Raw genomic sequence first — 14617 nt, forward strand, 5'->3', positions numbered from 1 at the left:
ATGATAGTGAAGATCCAGGACCTCAGAAAAAGAATGGAGGCAAAGATCAAGAAGATGTAAGAAATATTTAACAAAGACCTAGAAGAATTGAAGAATAAACAAACACCTAGAAAAATTAAAGAACAAACAAACAGAGATGAACAATACAATAACTGAAACGAAAAATACACTAGAAGGAATCAATAGCAGAATAACTGAGGCAGAAGAACGGATAAGTGACCTGGAAGACAGAATGGTGGGATTCACTGCTGTGGAACATAATAAAGAAAAAAGAATGAAAAGAAATCAACACAGCCAAAGAGATCTCTGGGATATTAAACGCACCAACATTTGCATTATAGGGGTGCCAGAAGGAGAAGAGAGAGAGAAAGGACCTGAGAAAAGATTTGAAGAGATTATAGTTGAAAACCTTCCTAACATGGAAAAGGAAATAGCCACCCAAGTCCAGGAAGCACAGAGAGTCCCAGGCAGCATAAACCCAAGGAGAAACACACTGAGACACATAGTAATCAAACTGACAAAAAATAAAAATTATTAAAAGCAACAAGGGAAAAACGACAAGTAACATGCAAGGGAACTCTAAGGTTAACAGCTGATTTCTCAGCAGAAACTCTACAAGCCAGAAGGGAGTGACACGATATATTTAAAGTGATGAAAGGGAACAACCTACAACCAAGATTCGATGGAGAAATCAAAAGCTTTACAGACAAGGAAAAGCTAAGAGAATTCAGCACCACCAAACCAGCTCTACAACAAATGCTAAAGGAACTTCTGGAAACACAAGAGAAGAAAAGAATCTAGGAAAACAAACCCAAAACTGTTAAGAAAATGGTGATAGGAACATATGTATTGATAATTACTTTAAACGTGAATGGATTAAATGCTCTAACCAAAAGACACAGGCTTGCTGAATGGATACAAAAACAAGACCCATATATATGCTATCTACAAGAGACCCACTTGAGACCTAGGGACACATATAGACTGAAAGTGAGGGGATGGAAAAATATATTCCATGCAAATGGAAATCAAGAGAAAGCTGGAGTAGCAATACTCGTATCAGATAAAATAGGCTTTAAAGATGTTACAAGAGACAAGGAAGGACACTACATAATGATCAAGGGATCAATCCAAGAAGAAGATATAACAATTATAAATATATATGCACCCAACATAAGAGCACCTCAGTGCATAAGGCAGGTGCTAACAGCTATCAAGGAGGAAATCTACAGTAACACAATACTAGTGGGGGACTTTAACACCTCACTTACAACAATGGACAGATCATCCAGCCATAAAATTAATAAGGGAACCCTAAATTTAAATGACACAACAGACCAGATAGATTTAATTGATATATATAGGACATTCCATCCAAAAACAGCAGATTACACTTTCTTCTCAGGTGCACAAAGAACATTCTCCAGAATAGATCACATCTTGGGTCAAAAATCAAGCCGCAGTAAATTTAAGAAAATTGAAATCATATCAAGCATCTTTCCTGACCACAACTCTATGAGATTAGAATTCAGTTACAGGGGAAAGAAACATAAAAAACACAAACACGTGGAGGCTAAACAATACATTACTAAATAACCAAGAAATCACTGAAGAAATCAAAGAGGAAATCAGAAAATACCTAGAGATAAATGACAACAGAAACACGATGATCCAAAGGCTATGGGATGCAGCAAAAGCAGTTCTAAGAAGCAAGTGTATAGCAATACAAGCTTACCTCAAGAAACAAGAAAAATCTCAAACAATCTAACCTTACACCGAAAGGAACTAGAGAAAGAACAAACAAAACCTAAAGTTAGTAGAAGGAAAAAATCATAAAGATCAGAGCAGAAATAAATGAAGTAGAAACAAAGAATAGCAATGATCAGTAAAACTAAAAGTTGGTTCTTTGAGAAGATAAACAAAATTGATAAAGCATTAGCCAGACTCATCAAGAAAAAGAGAGAGAGGACTCAATAAAATTAGAAATGAAAAAGGAGAAGTTAGACACCACAGAAATACAAAACATCCTAAGAGACTACTACAAGCAACTCTATGCCAATAAAATGGACAACCTGGAAGAAATGGACAAATTCTTAGAAAGGTATAACCTTCCAAGACTGAACCAGGAAGAAATAGAAAATATGAACAGACCAATCACAAGTAATGAAATTGAAACTGTGACAAAATCTTCCAACAAACAAAAGTCCAGCACCAGATGGCTTCACAGGTGTATTCTATCAAACATTTAGAGAAGACCTAACACCCATCCTTCTCAAACTTTTCCAAAAAATTGCAGAGGAAGGAACATTCCAAAACTCATTCTATGAGGCCACCATCACCCTGATATCAAAATGAGACAAAGATACTACAAAAAAAGAAAATTATAGACCAACATTACTGATGAATATAGAATCAAAAATCCTCAACAAAATACTAGGAAACAAAATTCAATAACACATTCAAAGGATCATATACCATGATCAAGTGGGATTTATCCCAGGGATGCAAGGATTTTTCAGTATATGCAAATCAATCAGTGTGATACACTATATTAACAAATTGAGGAGTAAAAATCATATGGTCATCTCAATAGATGCAGGAAAAGCTTTTGACAAAATTAAACACCATTTATGATAAAACTCTCCAGAAAGTGGCCGTAGAGGGAACCTACCTCAACATAATAAAGGCCATATATGACAAACCCACAGTAAATATCGTTCTCAATGGTGAAAAACTGAAAGCATTTCCTCTAAAATCAGGAACAAGACAAGGATGTCCACTCTCGCCACTATTATTCAACATAGTTTTGGAAGTCCTAGCCATGGCAATCAGAGAAGAAAAAGAATGAAATGAATACAAATTGGAAAAGAAAAAGTAAAACTGTCACAGTTTGCCAATGACATACTATACATAGAGAATGGTAACGATGCCACTAGAAAACTACTAGAGCTAATTAATGAATTTGGTAAAGTTGCAGGATACAAAAGAAATATACAGTAATCTCTTGCATTCCTATACACTAACAACGAAAGATCAGAAAGAGAAATTAAACAGTCCTGTTCACCACTGCAACAAAAAGAATAAAATACCTAGGAATAAACCTACCTATGGAGGTAAAAGACCTGCACTCAGAAAACTATGAAACACTGATGAAATATATCAAAGATGACACAAACAGATGGAGTGATATACTGTGTTCTTGGATTGGAAGAATCAATATTGTGAAAATGACTATACTACCCAGAGACATCTACAGATTCAATGCAATCCCTATCAAATTACCAATGGCATTTTTTTACAAAACTAGATCAAAAAATCTTAAAATCTCTATGGAGACACAAAAGACCCCGAATAGCCGAAGCAATCTTGAGGGAAGAAAACAGAGCTGGTGGAATCACACTGCTGACTTCAAACTATACTACAAAGCTACAGTATTCAAGACAGTATGGTACTGGCAGAAAAACAGAAGTACAGATCAATGGAACAGGATAGAAAGCCCTAGATTAATGGAAATAAAAACAAAAATAAATGGAACCTAATGAAACTTAAAAGCTTTTGCATGGCAAAGGAACCTGTAAAGAAGACGAAAAGGCAACCCTCAGAATGGGAGAAAATATTTGCAAATGAGTCAAAGGACAAAGGATTAATCTCCAAAATACATAAACAGCTCATGCAGCTCAATATTAAAAAAACAAACAACCCAATCAAAAGCACAGAATACCTAAATAGGCATTTCTCCAAAGAAGACATACAGATGGCCAAGAGGCACATGAAAAGCTGCTCAACATCACTAATTATTAGAGAAATGCAAATCAAAACTACAATGAGGTATCACCTCACACCAGAATGGCCGTCATCAGAAAATCTGCAAACTACAAAGGCTGGAGAAGGTGTGGAGAAAAGGGAACCCCCTTGCACTGTTGGTGGGAATGTAAATTGATACAGCCACTGTGGAGAACAGTATGGAGGTTCCTTAAAAAACTAAAAACAGAACTACCATATGACCCAGCAATCCCACTACTGGGCATATATCCAGAAAAAACTGTAATTCAGAAAGACACATGCAGGGCTTCCCTGGTGGCGCAGTGGTTGAGAATCCGCCTGCCGATGCACGGGACACGGGTTCGTGCCCCAGTCCAGGAGGATCCCACATGCCACGGAGCGGCTAGGCCCATGAGCCATGGCCACTGGGCCTGTGCGTCTGGAGCCTGTGCTCTGCAACAGGAGAGGCCACAACAGTGAGAGGCCCGCGTACCACAAAAAAAAAGAGTTGAAACTATAAACTATAAACCTCCAAGAAGAAAGCATGGGGAAAGCTTCATGACGTGGAAAAATGCGTAGTCTTTTCCCATTGTGTAATGTTGGCACCCTTGTTGAAGATCATTTGACCATATATGTGAGTGTTCATTTCTGAGCTCTCTATTCTGTTCCATTGGTCTGTATGTCTGTCTTTATGCCAGTACCACACTATTTTGATTATTGTAGCTTTGTAGTATGTTTTGAAATAAGAAAGCATGAAGCTTCTAGCTTTGTTCTTTCTCAGGTTGTTTTGACTCTTCAGGGTCCCTTGAGATTCCATATGAATTTTAGGATAGATTTTTCTATTTTTGCAAAAAATGCAGTTGGGATTTTGATAGAGATTGCATTGATTCTGTAGATCACTTTGGGTAGTATGGAGTATTTAACATTAACTCTTCCAACCCGTGAATACAGGATGTCTTTCCATTTGTTTGTGTCTTCTTTTATTTCTTTCAGTATGTTTTGTAGTTTGCAGTATAAAAGCTTACAAGGATTTTGCTTGGGATAGTGTTTAATCTGTAGATCCCTTTGGTATTGACAACTCCAATTCACAGGTATGATATAGCTCTCCTTTTATTTAGGTGTTCTTTTAAAATTTAAACTGAGTTTATTTATTTTTGGCTGCATTGGGTCTCCATTGCTGTGTGCAGGCTTTCTCTATTTGCGGTGAGCAAGGGCTACTCTTCATTGTGGTGTGCAGGCTTCTCATTGCAGTAGCTTCTCTTGTTGCGGAGCATGGGTCTAGGTGCACGGGCCTCAGCCGTTGTGGTGCACAGCCTTAGTTGTTCCGCAGCATGTGGAATCTTCCTGGACCAGGGCTCAAACCTGTGTCCCCTGCACTGGCAGGTGGATTCTTAACCACTGCACCACCAGGGAAGCTCTATTTAGGTCTTCTTAATGTTTGCTAAACAGTGTTTGTGTTTCGGTCTATAGGTTTTGCACATATTTTGCCAACATTATCCTTAGGTATTTCATTTTTTATAACAAATTTGTAAATACAACTTTTCAAACTTTCGATTTCCAGTTCTTAATTGCCTGATATTTCACACTGGATTTTGTAGATTTACTTTATTATTTGACTTTCTTAATTAGTTTATTAGTAACAAGAGCTTTTAAAATAGATCCTTTGACTTTCTAAAGTAAAAAAAAGTTCATTTTATTTTTTAGATTCCACATATAAGTGATAATATACAGTATTTATTTTTCTCTGACTTATTTCATTAAGCATAATACCCTCCAGGTCCATCCATGTTGCTGTAAATGGCAAAATTTCATTCTTTTTTATAGCAGACTAGTATTCCATTATCTATACATACCACATCTTCTTTATCCCTTCATCCATTGATGGACACTTATATTGCTTTCATATCTTGGCTGTTGTAAAGAATGCTACTATAAACATTGGGGTGCATGTATCTTTTTGAATTACTCTTTTCATTTTCTTCGGATATATACCCAACAGTGGAACCGCTGGATCATATGTAGTTCTGTTTTTAGGTTTTTGAGGAACCTCCATCTTGTTTTCCACAGTGGCTGCACCAACAGTATACTGGAGTTCCCTTTCTCCACATGCTCACAACATTTATTACTTGTTGTCTTTTTGATGATAGCCATTCTCACAGCTGTAAGGCTATATCTTATTGTAGTTTTAATTTGCGTTTCTCTGATGATTAGCAATGTTGGGAATTTTTTCGTGTGCCTGTTGGCCATCTGTATGTCTTCTTTGGAAAAATGTCTATTCAGGTCTCCTGCACATTTTAAAATCAGGTTCTTTGTTGATATTGAGATGTATGAGCTGTTTATATATTTTAGATATTAACTCCTTATCAGTTGTATCATTTGCAAATACTTTCTCCCATTCAGTAGGTTGTCTTTTTGTTTTATTGCTGGTTTCCTTTGCTGTACAAAAGCTTTTAATTAGGTCCCATTTGTTTAGTTTTGCTTTTGTTTTCTTTGCCTTAGGAGAAAGATCCAAAAAAATATTGCTACAATTTATGCAAAGAATGTTCTGCCTGTTTTCTTCTAGGAGTTTTATGGTGTCAGGTCTTACATATAGGTCTTTAAACCATTTTGAGTTTATTTTTGTATATGGCATGAGAAAATGTTCTATTTCCATTCTTATACATGTAGCTGTCCAGTTTTTCCAGCACTACTTATTGAAGAGACTGTCCTTTCCTTATTGTATTTTCTTGCCTCCTTTGTCATAGATTAATTGACGGTGAGTGTATGGGTTTATTTCAGGGCTCTCTATTCTGTTGCATTGATCTATGTGTCTGTTTTTCTGCCATTACCATACTGTATTGATGATTATAGCTTTGTAGTATAGTCTGAAGTCAGGGGGCATGATACGTCAGCTCTGTTCTTTCTCAAAATTGCTTTGGGAATTTGGGGTCTTTTGTGTAAATCTATAGATTGCTTTGGGTAGTATGGACATTTTAACAATATTAATTCTTCCAACCCAAGAGCACCAGATATCTTTCCATTTCTCTGTATCATCTTCATTTTCCTTCATCAGTGTTTTATAGTTTTCACAGTATAGGTCTTTCATTTCCTTGGTGAAGTTTTTTCCTAGCTATTTAGTTATTTTTAATGCAATTTTAAATGGGATTGTTTTCTTGCTTTCTCTGATAGCTCGTTATTAATGTATAGAAAAGCAACAGATTTCTGTATATTAACCTTGTATCCTGCACCTTTACTGAATTTATTCTAATATTTTGGTGGAGATTTTAGGGTTTTCTATATATAGTATCATGTCATCTGGAAATGTGACAGTTTTACTTCTTCCCTTCCAATTTGGATGCCTTTTCTTTTTCTTATCTGATTGCTGTGGCTAGGCCTTTTTTTTTTTTTTTTTTTTTTTTGGCTGTGCTGGGTCTTCATTTCTGTGCGTGGGCTTTCTCTAGTTGCGGTGCGTGGGCCTCTCACTGTCACGGCCTCTCGTTGCGGAGCACAAGCTCCAGACGCTCAGGCTCAGTAGTTGTGGCTCACGGGCCTAGTTGCTCCACAGCATGTGGGATCTTCCCAGACCAGGGCTTGAACCCGTGTCTGCTGCATTGGCAGGCAGATTCTCAACCAGTGCACCACCAGGGAAGCCCCATGTGGCTAGGACTTTTAATACTATGTTAAAGAGATGTGGCAAGGGCTTCCCTGGTGGCGCAGTGGGTGAGAGTCCGCCTGCCGATGCAGGGGACATGGGTTTGTGTCCCGGTCCGGGAAGATCCCACATGCCACAGAGTGGCTGGGCCCGTGAGCCATGGCCGCTGAGTCTGCACGTCCGGAGCCTGTGCTCCGCAACGGGAGAGGCCACAACAGTGAGAGGCCCACATACCGCCAAAAAAAAAAAAAAAAAAAAAAGGGATGTGGCAAGAGTGGGTATCCTTGTCTTATTTCTGATTTTAGAGGAAAGGCTTTCAGTTTTTCACCATTTAGTATGATGTTAGCTGTGGGTTTTTCATAAATGGACTTTATTATGTTGAGGTATGTTTCCTCTATACACAAGTGATTTTTATATGTTGATTTTCTATCCTGCAGCTTTGCTGAATTTATTTTTTGTGTGGAATCTGAATTATCCTCTTTACATATTGCTGGATTTGATGTGCTAATACTTCAAGTATTTTTATATATGTGTTCATAAGGGGATATTGGTTGTACTTTTCTTGTAATGTCTGACATGGTATGAAAGTAATTCTGGCCTCATAAATGATTGCTAAGTGTTTCCTCTCCATATTCTGAGTTTGTACGGTATTGCTATTATTTTTTCCTTAAATGTTTGTTAGAACTTACCAGTGACGTCATCTAGGCCTGAAGTTTTTGTAGGAGAGTTCTTAACCACAAATTCAATTATGAATTCAAATCCAGCTTTAATAGGTTAGTTCACAAAATTGAATTTGTGACTGTTCTCTGTTGGAGGTTTGCACTTTTTATCATCTTAAAATACCCTTGTTGGTATCATTTAATGTATTTTGTCTTGAATTTTGTCTCATACATTTCAGTCTTGGCTCTCTTGTTTTTTTTAATAGCTGCATGGTATATTTCTTTCATTTTATGTATTTTTAAAATAAACATAAGTATACATATTGAATTTTCACATAATCAAGTCAAGAAGGGTAGTCAATATTGTGACTTAACTTTAATCAGAAGCACTTTATTTTTCAAGTGTATATATATATTTAATTTTACTGAAGTACAGTTGATTTTCAGTGTTAATTTCTGCTGTGCAGCAAAGTGATTCAGTTATACACATATATACTTTTTCATGTTCTTTTCCATTACGGTTTATCAAAGGATATTGAATATAGTTCCCTGTGCTAGACAGTAGGACTTTGTTGTTTATCCATCCTATATATAATAGTTTGCATCTGCTAATCCCAAACTGCCCAACCTTCCCTCTCCCTTGGCAACCACAAGTCTGTTCTCTGTATCTGTAAGTCTGTTTTTGTTTTGTAGATATGTTTGTGTCGTATTTTAGATTCCACATAAAAGTGATATGGTATTTGTCTTTCTGACTTCACTTAGTATGATAATCTCTAGGTCCATGCATGTTGCTGCAAATGGCATTATTTCATTCTTTTTTATGGGTGAGTAGTATTCCATTTTACCATATCTTCTTTATTCATTCATCCGTCAGTGGGTATTTAGGTTGTTTCCATGTCTTGACTATTGTAAATGGTGCTGCTATGAACATTGGGGTGCATGTATCTTTTTGAATTATGGTTTTCTCTGGGTATATGCCCAGTAGTGGGATTGCTGGATCATATGGTAATTCTATTTTTAGTTTTTTAAGGAACCTCCATACTGTTCTCCATAGTGGCTGTATCGATTTACAATTCCCACCAACAGTGCAAGAGGGTTCCCTTTTCTCCACACCCTCTCCAGCATTTGTTGTTTATAGATTTTCTGATGACCATTCTAACTGGTGTGAGGTGATACCTCATTGTAGTTTTGATTTGCATTTCTCTAATAATTAGTGATGTTGAGCAGCTTTTCATATGCCTCTTGGCCATCTTTATGTCTTATTTGGAGAAATGTCTATTTAGGTCTAATGCCCATTTTTCAGTTGGGTTGTTTGTTTTTTGTTGAGTTGTATGAACTCTTTGTATATTTTGGAAATTAAGCCCATATTGGTTGCATCATTTGCAAATATTTTCTCCCAGTCCATAGGTTGTCTTTTTGTTTATGGTTTCCTTTGCTGATAAGCACATTTTTATCTAAATTGAAACAGAGAGTGTCTCTCTTGGGTCTAGCTTTTTTAAGTATCATGTTTGTGTGATTTGTTCGTGCTGTTGCACAAAGCAGTAATTGTTCATTCTCGTGTCAGTATACAGTTTATTTATCCATTCTACTATTGATAGTCATTGTTGGCTATTGTAAACATGCTGCCATGAACCTTTAATCACTTTTTGTGTGTATGAATGTACCAGTGCATTTCTGTTGGGTGTATTCCTAGGAATGGATATACGTAGTTATCCGGAGTGGTTGAATCAGTTTATACTTCCACCAGCAGCGGGTGAGAGTTCTAGTTGCTCCATAGCCTTCTGTACATTTAGTATTGCCTTTGTTTTTCATTTAAACCTTTGTGGTGCCACCCATTCATTTTTAAATTTTATTTTATTGAAACAATTGTAGATTCACACTCTGTTCTGCAAGAAATGAGAGATTTCTTGCACTTTTCCCAGTTCCCTCACTGGTAGCATTTTGCAGATGATACTGTACTATTACAACTAGGGTATTAACATTGATGCGATCCACAAATCTTATATTTAGATTTCCCCAGATGTGTATTAAGTTGTATACAGTTTTGCCCCTTTTGGAAGTTTGAGTATCAACCACTATTGAAGACAAAACCCACAAGGACCGCTCCTGTTGCCTTCTTATAACTATATCCATCATCTGCCTGCTCTCTTCCCACCTCCACCCCAGTGTGTCCTCTGTTTCTAAAATTTTGTCATTTCAAAATTGTTATATAGATGGGCTCATACAGTATATAACCTTTTGGGATTAGCTTTTTTCATTTAGCATAATTCCCAGCTAGTCACCATCCCAGCTAGTCACCATCCATTTATTTTTAGCCTTCCTGTGTTACTTTGTTTTAGAAGTGTTCCCTGTGGAAAACATACAGTTGAATTAAATTTTAAAAATTCAGTCTTATCTTTAATAGAACAGAACCAATTTCTTTTGCTTTCTTCTACTTCCCTTTTCCCCCTTCTTTCCTGAATTGATCACATGTCCTTTTTGGCTTTTTTCTTCCCCATGGTGTTTTGGAAGCCCTATACCTTACATCTGTTGAATTAACTGTCTCAGAAAAAAATTTCTGAGACTTGTTTCTGCCTATATTGCAGCATTCTTACACAGTATTTTTTTCATCTATCCTTTTAAATTATGACTGCAGCATGTGCTTGGTGAAAAACACTTAAGCAACACAGAAATAAATATTTTGAAAATGTGGAGACTCTTCCATACTCTGGTATATCCTTCCAGATATTTTTCTAGCCACTTATAATTTTGTTCTATAACAAATAGGATGATTGATAGATTAAAAAATTTTTATTTAATATATACCAGATAGTATTCCCTTGTTAGTATATTCAGAACTACTTCATTCTCAACTGTCGGACAGTATTTTATGGTATGGATGTTCCATATATTAACTCTTACTCTGTTAAGACATTTCGCCAAGTAATTCTGCAGAAAAAAATCCACAGTCATATAGTATATACAGGTATACTTGTTGAACTATTTCTGTTGGATAAATTCTCAATACTGATAGGCACTGCCATATTTAATTTTTTTGTTTTAATTATGCTCAGCTTCATTTTTAAATATTAGCATGTGCAATTTTTGTCCATTTTGACCTCCAGATAAATTTTAGAATCATTTTGTTATGCTACAAAAGAAAATCTCATTGACATTTTGATTAGAATTACAGAAAAATCTAAAAACGAAATGTTAGTTTTGGGGTGGAGCGAGTAGGAATGACAACTTTCACTAGTCAAGCTTTCCATCTCTTCTGAACATTTAAATATGTTAATTTTTAGAAAAATAAGTGTTCACATTTATAACTCATCATTCTAAATTGTAAAAACCTAATAAACCTTATCTGAGCACGCTGAGTTTTCTCTAAAGCCTTCACAGTGTTACCAAACCCAGGTCTGGCTGCTTGCTGCTCGTAAAGCCAATTCTCGAGAGACAAGTGTTGGTAGGAAAGGAAAGGTTGCTTTATTTTGGAGGCTGGCAACTGGCGGGGAGGGCAGATGCCAGTCCAAAGCCTGACTCCCCCTGCCGACAATTAGGGGGCAAGAGTGTATATAGACAGAGGGAGGGGGCTACATGCAGAAACAATACAGTCAGCTCTGACAGTCATCTTGAAATTGGTCATCGGTGGCCTTGCCAGCGGCATCTTGATCGTTTTAGGTACAGTTAATCTTCACTTCCACGTTTGGTTTCCATTTCTTTGAGGCCAGTTCTTGTGGCAGCTTATGTCATGACTAGAGCCTGGTCATCATGTAGATAACTTCTTCCACCTGGTGGAGGTTTCAGTATTTATAAGACAGCTCACAGGATATGGCTCAGAATATTATCTGTAGCCCTTAAGGAGGAACTAAAGGTCCTTGACTATGCTTAATGACTAAACTATTATTATTTGATCTCCTTTGACTGTTTTCCTTTGTTTCTGCACTCTGATTAAACTTATTCTTTGGCTAAAGTTTTTCCACAGACAAAAGGCAGGCTGAGTACATGGTTGGGGGCGGGGGGCAAGGACCATAGGGTCCTGCTCCGTTTCAACGGTGATTTATCTCAATTATTTATAGAGAATACATTCTTTAGCGTCTGTTGTTTCAGTGCAAGTGTAATGTCAGTTTCTGATTTTTTGTTTCAGTTTGATATGTATTTTTATTTCTCTTGTTCAGGGTACACTGCTTCTTGAATGAATTCTGTGCCTTTTATCAATTCTGGAAAACTTTGCTATTCTCATTCTGTACACCTTCTCCAGCTTGCCTACCAGTCATCTCTTCTGCATTGTGTTAATGCTATACCATGGAGATTTTCTTTCAAAATTTCAGTATTTGTCATTTCTGAAAATCTGATTTAGCATGTAGATTAAGGCGCATAGACTGCTTGGGTTTAAATCCCAGCTGTGTCTTTCCATACTTGTATGATCTTGGAAAGTTATTCAGGCCATGCATGAATTTCTTCATAAAGTTGTACAGATTAAATAATACAGGTAACAGTGCCCTGGAACAGCCTAATGATACACAATTAGCTGTATAAGTATTAAATATTTCTTTTTCATAGTACATTGTTTTAGATTCATTCCCATTTTAGGAATACTCACTGGTTGTTTCTGTTATCAGTTTCTGAGGTTTGTGTGATCTAATCCTTCTCTTTGTTTCTGCATGCTTGTCTTCAGTCAAGCGTTACCTGTGGAAGTTGAGTACAGGAAGAGGGCACATAGCTCCAAAGGAGTGTTGGGCTTGCTTTGTCTGTTTCTCAGGACAACAGGTGGGCGGCGGTGGGCTAAGAACTTGGACAACAGATGTATTAAAAATTCAGAGCCCAGGCCTGTGAGCTAATAATATTTTTCACTTGAACTTTTTTCACTAGAGCAAAGCCATTTGAACCTGTAAGTCAGCTATCCATGTTAGAAATGGTGACTAAAAGAAGCACCTTTTAAGTATAATCTAGTAAGAAATTTGGGGGTTTAATCTTTATTACTAGAAATAGCAGTGTATGGAATGAATAAAGTAAGTGTCATTACTTTGGTATCTTATCACAACTTAATTATCTGAGTATATTCAATAATTATGAAGTAGGGCTTCCCTGGTGGCGCAGTGGTTGAGAGTCCGCCTGCCGATGCAGGGGACACGGGTTCGTGCCCCGGTCCGGGAAGATCCCACATGCCGCGGAGCGGCTGGGCCCATGAGCCATGGCCGCTGAGCCTGTGCTCTGCAACGGGAGAGGCCACAACAGTGAGAGGCCCGCATACTGCAAAAAATAATAATAATAATAATAATTATGAAGTAAAATTCTGTGAATAGAGCTTATTAAATATTGTTTATTTCCTAGAACTATCTGGTATAGCTCTTTTTTTTTTCTTTCTGGTATAGCTCTTGATTTGTCAACTCAGTATCTTGGTTTGTAGCAAGAGTCAGATGGTACTGTCTGGGCAAAAATAATTTTAAAAATTATTGAAAGCTTTAAAATCCTTAGGTCAATTTAAAAAATATGAAAACAAGCAAACTTAATACTGAATGTAATGTGCACTATATATTTTCTTTTAAAAATCGTCAGTTTTTTCCCCTAGTGATGATACATGTTTGATTTCAAATAAGCTAACTCTAGTTATAGTCTAGTTATAGTAAACTTCAGGCATGAATTTTTAAAAGAAACCCAAATTTTCAGATGCAGTGATTTCTAGTTACAGTGTTTCATTGCTTCTTTAATTATACATGACAGACAGACTGTCTGTGGGTGGGGAAGCGGTCCTTGCTTTGTATTGTAGTTCTGATAATACCTTTTAGTGCTTTGGGATGAACTTTGGTAGAACAGTTTGAAAGCTGACCTATAAATAGCAATGCTCTAGATCCACTCAGAATCCCTACTTTCTCTGTTAAACAAATGTTTCAGGGAATGTATTTGACCCCAGTAGAAAACTGTTGATTATTCCAAAGAATCACTACTTTATAATATCATAGAAAGCTTATATTAAACTTTAGGATAAACTGTGACTAGTGTAACTGACTTTCTTATAGCAGGAAGCTGGTACCTCCATAGAGTGAATGGGTTGGTATTTTATTCACTGCTACCGCTCAAGAAACTGACAACCCACAGGCAGGGAAGGAAAAATTATTCATTTAAGGGAATTCAGTTAAATACTATAAGATGATAATAGGCTCTAACAATGTAGATATCATAGAACTATTAAACATGGAGAGTAGAGAGTATGAAAAGTTGAATAAGCTCACTGATTATTAACTGAGTAAAAAGCCTATTTGAAATTTAGACAGTGAGGGACAGAAAAAGACTACTAGCTAATTTGAATATTACTTATATAGTAAGGAACCAATAGACACTAATACTATTGGTCTCATCTTTTTAAAAGGTATTAGTGTAAAGGTAAACCAGTAGATCAAAAATACAAACTTCCCTAAGTATCAAAATGGAAGAAACCAGCTCTACAGTGAAAGAAGTTATGTAAGTAATCTATAAAAATATAAAAAGAATGACAGAACTATATTACCAAAGGTACTGATAATAAACAATTTGGCTTAACTCATCCCTAGAGAGATGAAAGATTTGAGGTTAATTGACAAAGCACAAT

The 14617-nt window shown here is 36.6% G+C and overlaps 1 protein-coding gene across 10 annotated transcripts in view; it reads left to right on the top strand.

The window, feature by feature from the left end:
- Positions 1-14617, top strand: part of WDSUB1 (WD repeat, sterile alpha motif and U-box domain containing 1) — a 75259-nt gene that overhangs the window by 55066 nt on the left and 5576 nt on the right. Inside the window, exon 11 of one of the 10 annotated variants that reach the window (XR_009541181.1) lies at positions 14399-14490. The exons of 8 other annotated variants lie outside the window; for them this stretch is intronic. The gene's annotated coding sequence lies outside the window, so the exon portion shown is untranslated. Of the gene's footprint in view, positions 1-14398; positions 14491-14617 lie in introns of those variants that run through there. One more of the 10 variants, XM_060152830.1, reaches the window with a different exon arrangement.

The sequence above is a fragment of the Lagenorhynchus albirostris genome, chromosome 6 (assembly GCF_949774975.1).
Source record: "Lagenorhynchus albirostris chromosome 6, mLagAlb1.1, whole genome shotgun sequence".
NCBI classification, from domain to species: Eukaryota; Metazoa; Chordata; class Mammalia; order Artiodactyla; family Delphinidae; genus Lagenorhynchus; species Lagenorhynchus albirostris.